Source organism: Lactuca saligna, chromosome 2, assembly GCF_052625555.1.
Source record: "Lactuca saligna cultivar CGN05327 chromosome 2, ASM5262555v1, whole genome shotgun sequence".
In the NCBI taxonomy this organism is placed as follows: Eukaryota; Viridiplantae; Streptophyta; class Magnoliopsida; order Asterales; family Asteraceae; genus Lactuca; species Lactuca saligna.
Genome location: NC_136418.1, coordinates 84,499,169 through 84,517,538, shown reverse-complemented (window position 1 = coordinate 84,517,538; position 18,370 = coordinate 84,499,169). Strand labels below are relative to the sequence as shown.

Sequence of the window (18,370 nt, the reverse complement as noted above, 5' to 3'; positions counted from 1 at the left end):
TAAAATGGATACTTCGATACCTGAAGGGTAGTTCAAAACTATGTTTATGCTACGGGGGAGCAAAGCCAATCGTGGAAGGTTATACGATTGCCGATATGGCAGGAGATCTTGATAATAGGAAATCTACATCAAGTTACATTTTCACTTTGGCAGGGGGAGCTATCTCATGGCAATCCAAGTTACAGAAGTGTGTCGCACTGTCAACAACAGAAGCCGAGTATATTGCTGTCGTTGAAGCTAGGAAGGAACTTATATGGATGAAAAGGTTTCTTCAAGAATTAGGCTTTCCACAAGAAGAATACATCATTCATTGCGATAGTCAGAGTGCTATGGACCTGAGTAAGAACTCGATGTACCATTCCCACACAAAACATATTGATATCCATTATCACTGGCTTAGAGAAGCAATTGAGGGATGAAAATTGAAGTTGTTAAAGATCAACACCAACAACAATCATGCAGACATGTTGAAAAAGGTGGTGACACAAGAGAAACACAAACTATGTGCTGACATAGTTGGGATGAGGATTGCTGGACGGAGACTGGAGGGGAAGATTTGTTGTGTTCCAGCCTCCAAAGCTACAATAGTCATTTTTGTTGACAAAATGAAACCTAGGGTGGCAAAGTCTTCCAGCCCTATGATAAACACAATTAATGAAGGTTGTACAAATGGCAGCTGCCATGGGTATAAATAAAGGCTTCATCTTCAGTTAAGAAGCATGCCAAACACAAAAAAAAACAGATAGTATAACACTTAGAGTGAGTGTATTAGTGACAGGGTTGGTTTTTTGTAATAGTTGAGTTTGAGAGTTGCTTCTCCTATTGTAATTCTATTTTAGTGTTTAATAGAAGAGTTTTCCAACCCCAACACGTTTTCCCTTAAGAAATGGGAATTAAAAGCCGGAAATAATCCCACAACTGAAGGAATCATTACATGTGCCATAGAATTCATCTATCTTGGTTGAACATTCTCCAAGAACAATTAAAGTAAGAAAATTTAGGATAAAATGTTTGGGATTCATGGAGAATTAGAGAGGATTTAGGTTGTGAGATTCCCATAAATGGATGGATTGATAGGATAAAGTTGACTTACGAGTTATGAATATAATAGCTATGAGTTGTTCTTGTGTCGATTTCATGTTAGACTTTTGATTCTTCAAGAATCGTTGACTTTTATAGTGTTGTTGTCTTGGAGAAACATAATGAGACGAAAAATAATAAGTCCAAAAAGTGAAGATCAAGACTCACAGCATCTTGATGCTTTTTGTCTAACACTTCAGAGCTTATCTTCTCAATCATACGGTAAAATACAGCTAAATCTGATAACGATTTAGCTGTCATTTTCCTTCATCAATCATCATAACCCTAGCCAAATTCTCTCTTTCTTCATTTAGTTTCATTCTTTCCATGTATGAATATGAATTTGTTACTGTTGCTCCCATTTGTTTCAACCTCTTCTCTTGTTGCAAACTTAAGGTTATGTTTGACTGAAATGAATTAAAAAACTCCATGATTAACTGAAGAGATGAATATGTGGTGTTATGAATTATGATGATGGTTTAATAAGTTCATATATACCTCAAGAAATTCTGCTCCTGATTTGAGATCAGACTCTTCGGATGGATGAAAACGGTGACCTGTTGCATATGTGTTTCTTGAAAGAGAGAAGCTATGAACAATAAGCTTTCTTCTTTGCTCCAAATCTCTAACAACAAAAGGAGACATGAGAAACAGAACAACAAAGTGAAATTCCAGAAAAAGCCACCAAAGAAGACAGGTAAAATCCAAAACAAAAATAGTTGAAACCCAAAACATGAAACCCTAACATAATGTGTGGATCAGTGGATGAAAAGAATCTTTTACTTCAATCTTAGAACAAATAACAAATAAAATACACCAAACTTCATATAAATGGGTTCTGCTTTCTCAAGTTTTAAGGGAAAGGGTACAAATTGTTACCTAAATGGGGAAGATGACGCATGAAGGAAACGTCATCGTGACCTGGTTTCCATCAATTCACCCGTTGTTGTTGATAGCGGTGCATTGGAAGCGAGGGACTTCAGCAGCGGGATGTATCCCCTTGATTCTCTCATGTTTATGGAATAAACCATAACCAAAGTTTAAGATGATGAATATTCTGTAAGGAACTTGAGTTTATGTGAGTGGAATGTACAGAAAGAGCGAAGGGTTTACAGGCATAAATGAACTCTGTTTTTTGGTAAAAATACAACCTTAGTTTATCCTATTACTCGTTCTGTGGACCTGAAGAAGAAAAAGACAGTCAATATGCAGATATATATATATATATATATATATATATATATATATATATATATATATATATATATATATATATATATATATATATATATATATATATAACCTGATTACACACACACACACATATATATATATATATATATATATATATATATATATATATATATATATATATATATATATATATATATATATATATATATATATATATATATAAGTGGTAAACACCATAGTAACCAATAACAACTGAAAAAACAGAAAGCAGCAAGAGTTAGCAGAAAGAAAAGTGGGAAACCTAAGAATCAAAGCACATATCATATGATATTAACAATGGATAACTAATGGAAATCAGGTATAACAACCAAGTAAAGCAGGTGGACACATAGAAACCAAGAAGACGACAAAATGAAAGCAAAGACAACCCAAAAAAAGGCCTAATACGCAAAATCAGAAGAAGCACGCATCAATACAACAAACACAAAAGACCAACACAACCATAACAGTAGAAGATAAGCAGCAACATCGATCTGACCTCACCCCAAACGTTAAAACAAATAAACAAACCCTAGAAAAAATCTAACATACCGGCAAAAGAGAGCAAGTGGAAGAAACGAAATCCACCGTAGCATGAAATCGTAAAGCAAATTGGAAGATCAATTAGGCCATCCACAATGGGAGTTGTATGAGAGTTTATGAATTTTTTAAGAATTAAAGTGAATGTGTATATTCTCTTTCCTACTTGGCAATCCATACAACTCTCCAGAATTTAATCCATTGAAGATGGCCTTAGGCTAAACGGTGTTATACAATTCTTGCTGGCGGTATTCCTATATGTCACCTATTACCGGCGGTAAACACCGCCCGGCAACCTATATTTTTTGCCGGCGGTAAAGTTCACCAGTGAACTTCTCTACCGATTTCTCTCTCTTGATTTACAGCTGAAATTAACTCCTTCTACCTCAACCTATTACCGGCAGTGACATCTTTTAGAAATGGCAAAAATTGGAAAAGTGTCCCTATCATTTTACTCTTTTGTGTTATTTTTTACTGAATTTTTAAATGTTGCCGGGTTGGAACCTCTGATTTACGGTGCTAAATAATAAAAATGATCATTTTACTCTTTTGTGTTATTTTTTTACTGAATTCAACATTTTTGTTTATAAAATAACGGAATTCAACGGATTTGTTTAAGAATTAGTTCATCAATCTTTCTAATCATTACAAATAGACCACATAATAGACTGTCTTAATGCAATGATGATGATGATGATACCGACCCAAAACATAACTCTGTCACTTTACACAAAAAAATAAACCCAAAAACAAAAGCGTGTATAAGAACATAGAGACATAACAAGAAAAGACAACATCATCTCTCAATGGACCCCTGTGTTCTAATCCATTGTTCTTTTCCCTTATTTCTTCTGGTTTTTCGATTACACACTCCAAATCAACATGCGTTTGTTAGTTTCCTTCTTCCAATCGCTACCTTGCTGCCCTTCGACCTCTGTATCTATCTTTCTCTCTGTTTCCATCGTACAACAAAAATCAAGCAGGAGTCGACTTTCTCCCTGCTCAATCACGGTGCTGGCTGTGTACGCTGGGAGTCGGTGCTTCTGTGACGTCGGAGATGCAGGAAGAGAGGGACGCTAGTGTTCGTTGGATCATGCAAGAAGAGAACCAGAGAAAGAACGCGTGGGTTATGGCAAAAAAAGGGAAGGCGTCTTTTTTTTTTTTCTCCCCCTTTATGTGATGGATGGAGGCTATTAGTTGGATCATGCAAGAAGAGAAGATGGATGGAGGCTGTTAGTTGGATAATGCAAGAAGAGAACCAGAGAGAACAGAGAGATGGAACGCATGAGGTTTTTTTTTTTTTTTTTTTTTTTTTTTTATTTTTTTTTTTATCGATGTGAAGTAGAAGCCTAGGACGTCTTTGGGATTACTTAAAAAAAAAAGTAAATTACAGAAATAGTACCTGTGGTTTGATTGAAATTTCAGTTTTGGTCCTTAAATTTAAATTTTAATAGGTTACATTCCTATGCTTTATGAAAGTTGTACTGTTGGTCCTTGGTCCACGTAAAAAGATCAAATTGCCCTTTTTTTCTTTTAAGTTATTATTATTATTATTATTATTATTATTATATTTAGAATTAAATATGAATTACAAATATTATATGATTCTAATACTAGATTTGAACCATCGGATCATAATTCTTAATGGTTGTGGTTAAGATTGCTATGATATACCATAGTTACGGTGACATACATCACACATTAACGATGCTTTATTTAAATAAAACTTGTATTTAAGGGCATTATAGACATTTTTATTCACTATAAGTAACGAAATTGTTATTATTCAGTGAGTTATAATTCTTTTTTTTTTTTTTTTTCAAATCCATATCTGCTAAACTCATAAAAACCGAAGGATAATCAAGATGCGTTACATATTATCATTTTCTGATAAGCCATTTTTTTTAACATTCTTTCATAATAGTTTGTTTTATAGTTGTATGAAGCTAATTATTAACTTGATTAGTAACCATTCTTTTCGAATAGGATGTTTATCGGTAGTAAAATTCTAATTTTTTCCTATTCTTTTAAAATAATATATTTACATTTATAGAATGATAACTAGTAACCATTCTTTCAGAGTAATTTTCTTTATAAAGTGTTTTTTAATAGTATTAGAATAGTAATTAGTAATTTCTTACATTCTTTAGATATAGCAAAAGTTACACCTTGTAGAGATCCTTGGTAATTTAGGGTCTGTATTATTCTTACATAATCGGTTGAATGAGTTACACTTAATTTATACATCTATACAAATCCATTTTCCTTACGTTTCTTGTAGAATCAACTATTTTATAAATAGTAGGATACTAATTAGTTTCCATTCTTTCAGAATACATTGTTTTACAATCGTAGAATGCTAATTACTAATTAGTTTCTCCTTTAATCAATTTTTGTTGTTCTTGTTGTTCAACTAATTCTTCCATTTGTAATTCTTGTAGAAGCTCTGCATGCGGACTATTGTGGTGTTGTTCTTGTTGCTTTAGTACACTTGTAGCTACAAAAGAAAAAACATGTTACCCATTGTTCAAATCTCAAATACATTATTATTCTACAATCAGATATACATCATACTTTTGTATGCAAGTTAAGTTAATGTAATTATAAAAAATAATTACGTCTCAAGAATTCATACATAAAACATTATATATATGTTATATACAAACTAAAACTTAATGTTATAAAAGAAGGTACATGACTACAAAAAAAAAAAAAAAAAGCTCTTTAAGCATAAAAATGACTTTGACTATTATTGATATATCATTCTTTAAGAATATGAACTTTATAAATTTAGAACTATATCATTCTTCTCACATTCTTTATAAATAACAACATATATGCATTCATAAAAAGTAACTTTATTTAAACATGAAACTGTAACACCGTAAATTTTCAAATAAAATTTTCATTTAAAATCGTATAATTATCACAACACATTTCACAAAAATCTCATTTATTTAATTTACAAATCACAACTCCATAATTGCTTGATTAAAATCCAGGATCCTCAAAACATAACTCTTTCACTGGTGTGTACAATCAAGCAGGTGCCTTCCCGCGATCCTGAGAAAAACCTGAAACACATTACACATAATACGGTAAGCACGAAGCTTAGTGAGTTCCCCAAAATACCACACACACACACACACATATAATTAGCCACTCGAGGATATATCACTGTAAGACCATCCGGTCACTGTGTCTCAATGGGACCCTCCAGTCCCACAGTTCTTTGGACCCCTGGTCCGGTCTGTAAAGATCTGCATAGCATAAATCACAAAGACATAATGCACAGCATGAAACATAAGGCAGGATAAAATAATACTCAATGTAAGCACATAAGACCCTCCGGTCACACATAAGTACCACTCTAGGTAAAGTATAGTGAGAAGACTCACCTCGCAAGCCGCAAGTAATTATCCTCAAACTCGAATCTCGAACTAGCATTGCCTGACACATAGGGTAAATATCTCTAACTAATACTGGATTCTCGACTCTAAGTAAACAAATGTTATCCTTCTCTTTCTTAGTCTTGAATTGGGTAAAAGACCAAATTACCCCTCCATGGTCTCCAATGCTCATGTTGACCAAACCCTAAAGTCAACCAAAGTCAAACTCGAGTCAACAGTCCATATTTGACCCGACTCGTCGAGTGCACTCTTGCGACTCGTCGAGTCCCCTCGTTTCCTCAGAAGTCTCAAGAAAGTCTAGCTCAACTTGTTGATTTGACCTCCAACTCGCTGAGTTGTCGCACAATCAAACCCATCAGGACAAACACTAACCGAATCGTAGAGTCGGCTCCTTGACTCGGCGAGTCCATTCAGACTCATATCTCATTCATTCGTTTTCAAGGCAGAGAACCTTCCTAAATTCTAGATCTTCACTCTTAAGGTTCATCAATCACGTAAAGTCACAGGCTTTACGTTCATGCATGGCATTTTAAGCTTAAAATGCCAAAACACACCTCAAAAAGGGTTTTTCACTTAGGATCACTATTATGGTTGGATAAAGCAGGGACTTTTGGACTCTAGGGACCTCACATGGTTCAGATCTGTAGGTCAACCTTCTCAATGAACATAAAACACTCAAGGTCCTCATACTTGGGTGGAAAAACCCTAGATTCATAAAATCATGAGATCTATACAAAATAATGAGAAAGGTGCAAGCTTTATACCTTTCCCAGAATCTCTGAAGAGAAACAATCTTAGATCTAGCAACACCATCTTGACCCTTGGCTTGGAATTCTTCTCTACTTTTCACAAGATGCACCAAACACCCACAATTAGCCAAGCACTCTCTCTCAAAGCTCAATGGTCGTCTAGGGTTTGTTCTCAGGGAAGTGTAGTCGTAACTGAGGCTATAACTGTCTTTAAATAAGCCCCAAACCCGGGGATTTAGGGTTTCTTTACCCAGCACCTACTCGGCGAGTCAGCTCTCTGACTCGTCGAGTCCTCTCATTAATTCCACGTAGCTAACCCGACTCTACTCGGCGAGTTGAACTCACAACTTGTCGAGTCACCCCATAATTTCAAATTTTAACCATATGATAATATACCTGAAATTTCGGATGTTACAGAAACATTAAAGTTCTTTCTAATCTTTAGAGTTGATACAAAATGTACATATACTATTAGTTAGAACTATATAATTCACTAGACAATATTTGATAATAAATATTTAACAATAAATTATGTCAATCGAACTTTAAATTTAAGTTAATACATAAAATTTCATACAGATATAATTATATTGTTCTCTAAGCATGAAATTATATAATTTTGTGTTCAAACATTGTTTAACGAATTATACAAAATTATAAAGAATTGGTTAAGAATAGGATATTACATACTCTATTCTTAAAGAATATGGCAACTTCAATAGTTATTTTCTAATACAATGTGTAAAAAAACCTCATATATAAAAAGTCTCTACATTTCAGGAACAACAAATATTATACTTCAATATTGAAGCATAATTAAATTCTTATTTGTAGATCAATCGAATATAAATGAAAATATATATTTTTGAACTAAAATCAATAATCTACAACAATGATGTTTTCTTTATTTATAACTAAACCAAAAAGTCAATTGCATTTAGTTCACACATATGTTATCCTACATTTGATTGTAGAAATATCAATCACCCAACGCTATAGATTTTATCATTTGTGGTTTCCTAATAACGGATGGCATTTAGAATCTGGAAATTGGTATTGGTTGCCACAATTTCTCTATCTACCAATGTTCATATAGTGACCGCTCCATATATTTCATGTTTCATAACGTACTGAACATGCATAAGAGAGAACAATATGGGCCTCGATGAGGAGCGGCGAGCATGACGCGGCGGTCCTCAATGCCGTCGTAATGGGGGAACACCCCCCCCCCCCCCCCCCCCAACTCATTGTATCTCGTCGTCCGGTTCTCGTTGCAATGGAAACGAAATGTGACGCACAAAAATTTAGTCGTTGCCATTTAGACCGTTTGATAACGGTCAATTTAAAAAAAAAATTACTTTTTTACCGTGTATATATATATATATATATATATATATATATATATATATATATATATATATATATATATATATATATATATTCGTTGCCATTTAGACCGTTTGATAACGGTCAATTTAAAAAAAAAATTACTTTTTTACCGGGTATATATATATATATATATATATATATATATATATATATATATATATATATATATACTTTATGTCAAATTTTTATATATCTTTCTCTCATTCTCTCTATATCTTATACACATTTTTCATTGAAATTTCAAAAAATGGAGCAAAACCCAAACACCCCCCCTCCATCATCAAACCCAAACAAAAACTCGCCTCTCGGATTTGCGGGGTATGAAAATTATTTCAACATTTTTTCGTCTCAAGGTTCACCACAAATCCCATACCAACGTGCTGCTTTCAATCCCGCTTCACCGCCACTGAAATTTTCCAACTCACCTTACGTTCAACAAAATCAATTTGGTCAAAACCCAAATTTACAACAAAATATTTTCTCTACTTTTGGTTCGATGCAACAAACTACCAACCAACCATCGCCTACAACACAACCATCAGTTCAAGTGGAAGCGGGAAGTAGTAAGAAAGGGAAAGGGAAAGGAAAATCAAAAGGAAAATCAATAGTGGTAGAAACAGAAAATGCAGACGTTCCACAATGGTGGACATCGGAGGAGTAATACGCTTTGATGGCGGCTTGGTGTGCTACTTCAAAAAATGAACTTCGCAGAAATGGAATGAAAAAAGGAGCTTATTGGGGGGCGGTGCTCGACAAGTTTCACGCTATTTTAAAGAAAAAGTCGTATCGCAACAATGACATGTTGAGCAGCAAATGGGGTATGATAACTAAGCGGTACAGCAAATTCAACGGTATTTACAACCGGCTTGAGGCGCAACAACAAAGCGGAACCAACGACTTCGATTTGTTCAAATCGGCTAAGGAACAATATCGGGATGAAATGGGTCATGTTTTCGACTTTGAAAAATCATGAGAATTGTTGCGAGCGGATCCAAAGTAGAATAAAACGCCTACATCGTCGGAGGTTCAATCCAAAAGGTCTCACAATTCTAGCTCGGTCGACGTGTCAGACGCACAGACTAACATCGACGTAAACACCGATGACGATGAGATCCCGGATGATATCCAAGAGATATCCCCACCACGACGATCGCCCGGACGCGACAAAGCGAGGCGCGCTGCAAGGCATGTGGAGGAGGTGGAGATGAGAGCAAAAGATGCGGCGGAAATGAGAGCCAAATTCGACGAGCACAATTTATTAATAAAAGAAAAAATGAGTTGAAACGTCGTCATTTGGAGTTCATGGAAAGGCAGGTACGGGAGAAGTAGGAACAAAAAGAGAGGGAACTAATGACACATCAGTTGTCAATTTTTCGGACAAGCGAGGAGGGTTTAGCGTCATCTGATCTAGCGGTGCTACAAGGGATAAAGGAACAAATTAGGAAAAAAAAATATTTGGGTTAATTAGGATTGGTGTGGTTTTAGTAGTAATTTGAATGATATTTTAGTTATTAATTTAGGTTTAAAATTATGTTTTTTTAATTGTAATCGGAATTTTAGATTTTAAATATTATGTCTTTTTTTGTTTTTAAAATTATATGTTTTATAAAAAATATATTAGTTATTAAAAAAAACACAAAAAGAAAAAAAAACGAAAGCCAAAAAAAAGTAAAAAACAAAATGAAATAGTAAAAAAAATTATAAAAATAAAAATATTTATTTTCAAAAAGTTGGAATTGCATCTTGTTACCTATTTCTCCACTTGGTATTATAACTAGGGATGTCAAAAAATCCCGTAGGACCCCGATCCCGTAGGGGCCCCGTCCCGTATGGGGGCATTTGTTGAAAAAAATCGGGGGCGGGGGCAGGGGCAAGGTTAACCCCTGTTTAAATTTCGGGGGCGGGGGCGGGGGTTGGTAGTCCCGTCCCGAAACCCCCGTGGGGGCACGTTAATAAATTATATAAATTGACATATGTTAATTATATAAGTATAATAAACAACGAAATGATTTTTACGTACAAAAATTCAACAAAAACATGTTTTTAAGTTGTTCGTAACATGTAAAGTTATGTTATAAATATCTATTTGTTATCCAAAAAATAGTTTCTTTTAGCCCAAACAAACACTTATTTTAGCCCAAATAAGTTAGCCCAAAATCAATCGGGGGCGGGGAAACGGGGGCGGGGGCGGGGGTTAGAAGGGGAATTCGGGGGCGGGGGCAGGGGTGGAAAGGATGGAGATTTCGGGGGTGGGGGCGGGGGCGGGGGAATGGGAAAATTTTGGGGGCGGGGGCGGGGGATGCAATCACCGTCCCGTTTGCCCCCGTTGACATCCCTAATTATAACATCATTTGCTTAGGTGGCATAACTTGATGTTGCACCTTGTTGCCCACACCCAATGCTCTAAAATGTCAATAACCGAAAATCTAATTTATAGCCATGTTATGACGTATAAGAAATTTAGCATATTCTATAAGAATGTTTTTAGATTCTTTAAGTGCGTGAAAATATAACATATTAAGCATATTTAGTAAGAATACGATCAGATTCATTAAGAATGATATAAAAAACATACCAGTAAACACTAAATCGCTCTAAATCACTACACTAAATCACTCTAAATCACTGAACCAGAAAACAATAAATCACAACTCCATTTTTCAATAGCCTTAACTAGTAAACACTAAATCACCAATTCTACAATAAACAGGTAAACTATAATCACAATTCCAAAATACTTTCACAAACAAAATTGGTAAACTATAATCACAATATCACAATCCAAAAAGTATCCAAGAATCGGAACCAATAAATCATAATTTGAAAAAGGAACGAAGAACTTAGAGGGCAGAAGGATTGGATTACCTAAAGATTGAAGAAGATGGAGTTCCTAAATAATGAAAGGTGTCGGATTTCCCAAGAAGATTGGTGCATGCGGCAGAGTTCCTATATATATATATATATATATATATATATATATATATATATATATATATATATATATATATATATATATATATATATATATATATATATATATATATATATAGTGTGTGTGTATATATATACACACACTACTAGAAAACTAGGGCAACAGTTACGGCACAATCCGTAGCTATCGGTAGGTATAAGGCGATACCTACAAATTTGCTATGGAAAATGTCCTGTAGCATAAATGCCTGTGGGAAATTTTTACCTACGGAATTGCTACGGACTAGCTACGGATATTTCCGTAGGTATAATACCTACGGCCAGTAATTGCTACGGAATACCTACGGATTTCCAACGGGTGTATGTTCCTACGGAATATCTACGGAATAACATGGCTACGGATTTTCTACGGATTACCCACGCAAGTATTTTCCTACGGAATACCTACGGAACTGTTTAGCTACGGATTAACGACAGAACTCAAGTTTGACAAAAATTGACTTTCTTCCTACGGAATACCTACGGACCTATTTAGCGACGGATTGCCGTAGCTAGTCCGTAGCTAATTTCATTTTATCAAAAAAAAAAAATTTTAAAAGTTTAAAAATTTCCATTTTTTTTGTCAAATACCATATCAATTCAATTTGTCCAAAATACACCAAAAAATGTCCCTAACACCAACTTTGACACATTCAATTCCATTGTCTTAAATACCATACAAATGTCTCAAGTACCATACAAATTAGGCATAACAAAACAAGCAAACAATACAAGTGTTTACAAATTCAATTGTTCCAAAATACTTATCAATTGTCCTCGGTTGGATTAGGGGGGGGGGGGGGGGACCACGGGGTTGATTTCCAGACATATTTATCATCCTCATAACCATCTCCATTTGTTCTTTCATTTGTTGTTGTTGTTGTTGTTCCATGACAGAAACTTGCGCATGCAACCTATCAACCTAAAAAATGGTGACACAATTCAATACTTAAACAATAATAGCAATGTATGTTAGTTTATTGTAACAATGCATTTTAGTTTATAATTATAGCAATACACTTAACTTTTAAACCATAATAGCAACATATATTTATTTTTATCAATTTAATCAATATTATCAAGAAACTACATAACCTTTAACCATAATAGCAACATACTTTTGTTTATTATCAATTTAATCAATATTCTCACCAAACTACCTAACTTTTAACCATAATAGCAACATATTTTTGTTTATTATCATTTTAATTAGTATTATCAACATACCTCTTGTTGCGTGCTATCCGACTGGGTGGACTGGGTGGATTGGGAAGATGGAGTCCCTAAAACCAAAAAATGTATATCCGATGCTCCTATCCCATAGATAGCACCCTTCTTCTTTCCTTTTCTTCTAAGTTGGCTTTCCTCCCATACATCTACATCATCCTTACGATTTGAAAGATCTTCACCAAATTTGTTGACCAACCCCTGCAGATACCCCTCCTACAAATTACAAAAAACATGATTGTCATATACAAAAATGAGACAATCAATATACATAAATGATAAAGATAAGTTACTAGTGCTTCTTTGGCCGTCTGCGAGTAATATTCAATATTTTCATGATTTCCCTCAAAATATTTTTTCTTTGACTCGGCAGTGCCATGCGTCTTCACGAAAACATCATATTGTGTGGGTGGTTTACCTATCAATTTTTCCTACATAAAAGTCAACGTACAATTAATGTAGTTATTGTTATAAAAAAATAAGAATAATAAAATTTATTATTGTGATACTTACTAATTTCCTACGGTGCTGGTCAAATCCTATAATAGTGTCACAACTAGCATTTTTGCTAGGAAATTCTACTCTCATGTAATTATTCGGCTAGTGTAATAACTTGTACTCTAAGTGAATACTATACTTCATTCTCATTCAAATATATCTCATATGTTCAAATAAGGGTTGGAAACCCTAGAAATCCCGACTCAAGTTCTTTATGGACAAGGATTCTCTTATTGGGCCTAATGGACCAATAAACTTTCAAATCGACTATCTAGGCTCTAAATGGACCACAATCATAATAATTTAGTATTTTGGGCCATGTAGGCCTAAAATAATCCATTTTCATCTCTAATAGGTCTTGTTGTGCCATAAATGGTTCCATTTGCCCTAGTGGGCAGTGAACCTTCTTAAGGGCCCAATGAGCCAAAAAAAAGTGCTTGGAGCTTCACAAATTTCGAACAAGGCCAAGGTTAGGCCCAAATCATTTAATTTTTATTACTCTAGCCCATTATCTAGGCCCAACAACATCACTTAACAAAAAAAAAAAGAAAGAAATCTTGCATGGGGAAGAGGTTGACACCTCATTTTTACATGTAGGACTTCCACACTAATTACCTCTCATGTATCAACACTCTCATACTTCCATGCTAAGGTCACTCCACTCTCTCCCCTCCCTCTCTCTTCTTAATCTCTGCCTAAGGCCATTCTCCCTCACCAAAAATCATTCAATTTTCCTTTCACTCCCAAAAACCTCAAGAGCTCTTCCATTTTCTTCCATAAACCCGTAAGTGGGTGTGTGTATGCTCAAGAAGGTCCCTCCAACTCACATACTAGGTAAGACACTTCACTTTTAATTTGGATAAATCCATCTTATGTTAGATCTTCTTCAAAACATCACAAATCTTGTGTTACACTCCTAGAACCATCCACATCTTCGAGATCTTTTCAAGGAAGTAAGCTAGGCCGAAAACAACATCATTTTCTCATATCGCTTCATCAAAATCGAACCAAACCCCAAGGTGAGTTCATACCCCTTGTTTTCGGTTTTCACATGATTTTGAGGGAGAATACAAGTTGCTTTGTGTAGATCTATGTGTATATGCATGACTATGTGTGTTTTCTTGAATCATTTGGTGATTATATGTTGCTTACTTCATTAATCTAAAAATATGTCAAGAACTTGAACTATATCACTTGGATCTTTATATGAATCTTGAGAGAAGTATGTTTTATCAAACATAATACATGTAAACTAGTATATACTGGATTTATACACTTGATATAGCAAAAATGAGTGTTGTGGTTAGAGATCTATAAACTAAACTCACAAAATAGCCTTTGACAGAAACGTTTTGGTCCAATCTCGGACTGTTTTTACCCTTTTAATGGAAGTAATTTTCAAAACTGTTTTGCATGGATAATGTTCAGATTTATACCTTTAAAATGACTACTCTCACGTTTTTATATGATTTTTCTACAATTTTTGGAGAATTTTACAAAACTGCCTATCAAATTTGACATACTTTCGGACCAACCTGTGAAGGTGAGCAATTTCACACTAGTTTGAGGCCATTAAAAATTTTGAGAAAAATTGTGAACAAATTAGACATGTTTTCCAAACATCCAGAGTTTACGGATCTAAATTTCGACATACGATAAGTTTTCTACAAATTTTCCAAAAACTAGGTCGGAGAAGCCCAAAACCAGAAAAATATGTATTTCCACAAAAATCAAGCCAAAAATGATATTTTGACAAAAATGGGTTTAAAATGTTATTTTTATCACAAAGTAGTCATCAACACAAGTTTTTAACAAAATTGGAGATCAAAGTTGTAATAATCGTCAATTTTGAGTCAAGTCAAGTCATCAAGTCAAACTGGTCAACTCGATTAAACCTTGTGTATTAGGGTTTGTGTTATGTACATACTGTGTAACTTGCTATATTAATGGGAAAACATCACTTGGGAAAAGTCTCGTGTTAAAAATTCCTGAGCCTTAGTGCTAATCAATGAACTAAACTGATAAAAACCATGTTGCATACTTATCGGGAGTGTGTAGGATCCTTAATCATGACTTAACGGGACTCAAGAACCTTGCATTGCGGGGCCAAACACTCACAATTGTCACACATGGAACCTCCCTCAATCGTTTTCACTCTATCTCTCTCTATGACAAATCTCTCCCAAATCTCTCCAAGTATATGAAACCTCTCTCAAATATCTCTTTGTATGAGAAATATCTCCAAGAATTTCAAATCTCTCCCAAATCTCTCCAAGTATGTGAAATCTCTCTCAAATATCTCTTTGTATGAGAAATCACTCCAAGAATGTCAAATCTCTCCCAAATCTCTCCAAGTATGTGAAATCTCTCTCAAATATCTCTTTGTATGAGAAATCTCTCCAAGAATGTCAAATCTCTCCCAAATCTCTCCAAGTATGTGAAACCTCTCTCAAATATCTCCTTGTATGAGAAATCTCTCCACGAATGTCAAATCTCTTCCAAATCTCTCCAAGCATGTGAAATCTCTCCCAAATCTCTCTCAAAAGTTTCCCGTAACTTTTTAGAATCATTCGGGTCATTCCGACCCTTAACCAGGTCAAAAACGGCTTAAAACGGGGTAAAATCGAGAAAAATGGACCTTAGGAACCGAAACCCTTCTCAAGGAGCCGAAGCTCCTTAATGCCGAGACTTAGGAACCGAAAGTAGCAAGGACCGAACCGAGCCTCTGTTGGCTGAACCCGGAGGACCGAACCCCTGTAGCTGAGACCGAGTCTCGGTCTCTGTCTTCTTTTCGCTCTCTGTCGCTTCTGCTCTCTGTCGCTTCCTCTCCTCTCTGTTGCTTCTTCACTCTCTGTTCCTCCCGCCTCTCTTCCCCTCTCGGTCTCTGTTCTCTCTTCTCTCCTCTCTGTGTCTTCTCTTCTCTCGGTCTCTCTTCTCCCCTCTCGGTTCCTGCTCTCTCTCTTCTCCCCTCTCAGTTTCTGCCCTCTCTCCTCTCGGTTTCAGCATCAGAAGGCCGAACCTCGGCCAGAATTCGGAATATTGTCACTTTTAGCCCCTTTTTGATATTTTTAGCATTTTAAGCCCGTTTTTCATGATTTTAAAGCAGGATTTTTTCCAGAAATTATATTTTAACATAATAAACACTAAATATTCATAATTTAAACATATTTTGATGAAAATTATTATCTAAATAATAAAGATCTAATGGGGGATTTATTTAAGGTGGAGTGTTGACCTTGCCTTAACTTATGTCACAAGCAACCACCCCACACCCACTCTATGACCATCCATACCTCCCCACCTTACCTAGGTCACTTCAATGTCCCTTACACTCAATTTACACTCATTCCCACGTTTTTAGAGCTGGAACAAACATAATCTTTCCTCATTTCTCTCATTTGCTCTCATTTCACTAAGTATCAAACACCACTTTTCTCTCAAACTTTTTCCACACCAATTTTGAGATTCAAGGCTGATTTTCAAGTTTTCTTCCACTCTTAGTAAGTATAATTCATCCTCCTTATGATTATTTCACTTCATTCTACTCAAATCATTGATTGCTTATACAAACTCCATAACTATAATGTTAGATTCTCGAAAATCTTCAAGACATCTCTAAGTGTTCTTGAGTTAAACACTTCCATTCTTCAACAATAATCTACTGAAATCACTTAAGGTGAGTTCATACGCCTACATTTTCATTTTTTCTCAAGTTTTTAAGGGGGGAATACAAGTTAAAACACCAAGAACATAACTAAATTTTTCTAACAGCCTTCATCAGAAAAGTTCAACTCCATTCACGGACTGTTTTGGGAATCTTAAACATTTTTGTTTTCAAAATTGTACAAGGTTCAAATAGTTCATGTTCTTAGCTTTAAAATGACTACTTGCACATCTCCATACGATTTTTCTACAATTTATGGTGATTTTTACAAAACTGCCTATTATTTCAAACAACAATCCGGACCAGTCTGTGATTATGGACTTTTTCACCCAAGTTGGAGGTCATTAAAAATCGTGATAAAAATTATCAGTAAACTAGACACATTTTTTGAACTCCCAGAATTTACAGATCTAGTTTCGACTTCGTATGATTTTTCCAAAACAGTGCAGAATGGCTAAAGTTAGCCAACAACATGTAATTATCATAACACTTTGTATTATGTTGAGCAAAGTGTATAATCATAAGTTCTAATTATTGAATGTGTTTCTTTGTTAGTTTATCATCATGAACTGAAACTAAGTCATTCATAATAAATATTATTCATTCATTTTAGAACACATATATTAAACTATAAAAAGTATAGTTTAATAAATTCGTAACACTAATACATTTCCATAAAAGAGTTCTTACATATTACAAACGTTTTAGATAAACTATAATAGGTATAGTTTATGATATATTGTATAACACACTCGTACTAAAGGATTACATTCATACAGAAAAGGTTTACACTCACACACATTATACGTAAAGTTGTTACCCTAAATTGTGAGACATTCTCTCTTTCCGTACGTCCGAGTGCGGAATATAATTCCTGGTAGTTATAATCAGAGTCTGTTGGAGGGAGAACGTGATACTTGTATATAGATCTATATTGGGTTTGACACCCCACACCTTGCTCCTAGCTACAGTGGGACCTGCAGGTCTACGGGTGACAAATGTCATTTCATTTTCGCGACGCCTGAGAAACGTCGTGGCAGGTTCACATAGTCATAGTATGATTATAGCGACTCACATAGGGAGATAACAATTCATAAAGTTTATGGGATTTCATAAAACCTAAGTAGGTTTTAGGTTGATTTAAATTCACTTTTTATATCAATTCAAACTCATGAAATTTCTAATAAGTAAGAATGATTTCTTATACATTTTGGTCTTTGGTCATAAGGCTACATTATACGGATTTTAAGGAAAATATCGGATTTTTCTAAAACAAACGCGACATTTACATGAGAAAAGACTTCTATTAAGTTTTATAGCAAAAACTTATGGACTCACCAACCTTTGTGTTGACACTTTTCAAACAAATTGTATTCTCAGGAAATCACTAAACAGGTAATCAAGTGCTTTTGAGGATGGGAAGTTAAGGCGTCAAACTTTTCATATTTTGTCCACATATTGTAATTGATTTTGAAACATGTAATTCATAACAAGTGATGTAACTTTTTCAATTATATATATGTTGGTTGTGTTTGCTTAAATTACTATTGAAATTGTGGTTATGATACTATTCATGAAGTCCTCCACCCCCGGACGTTTCCACCATCCTT

The 18,370-nt window shown here is 34.7% G+C and overlaps 1 long non-coding RNA gene across 1 annotated transcript; it reads right to left on the bottom strand.

Annotated features, from left to right (window-relative positions):
• Positions 1–667: 667 nt before the first annotated feature.
• Positions 668–2,258, bottom strand: LOC145028920 (uncharacterized). Its single transcript, XR_013676261.1, has 3 exons — positions 1,960–2,258; positions 1,579–1,705; positions 668–1,487 (listed from the first exon to the last, which is right to left on the bottom strand). It is a non-coding gene; the product is annotated as an uncharacterized LOC145028920 (long non-coding RNA).
• Between the last annotated feature and the right edge of the window lie 16,112 nt (positions 2,259–18,370).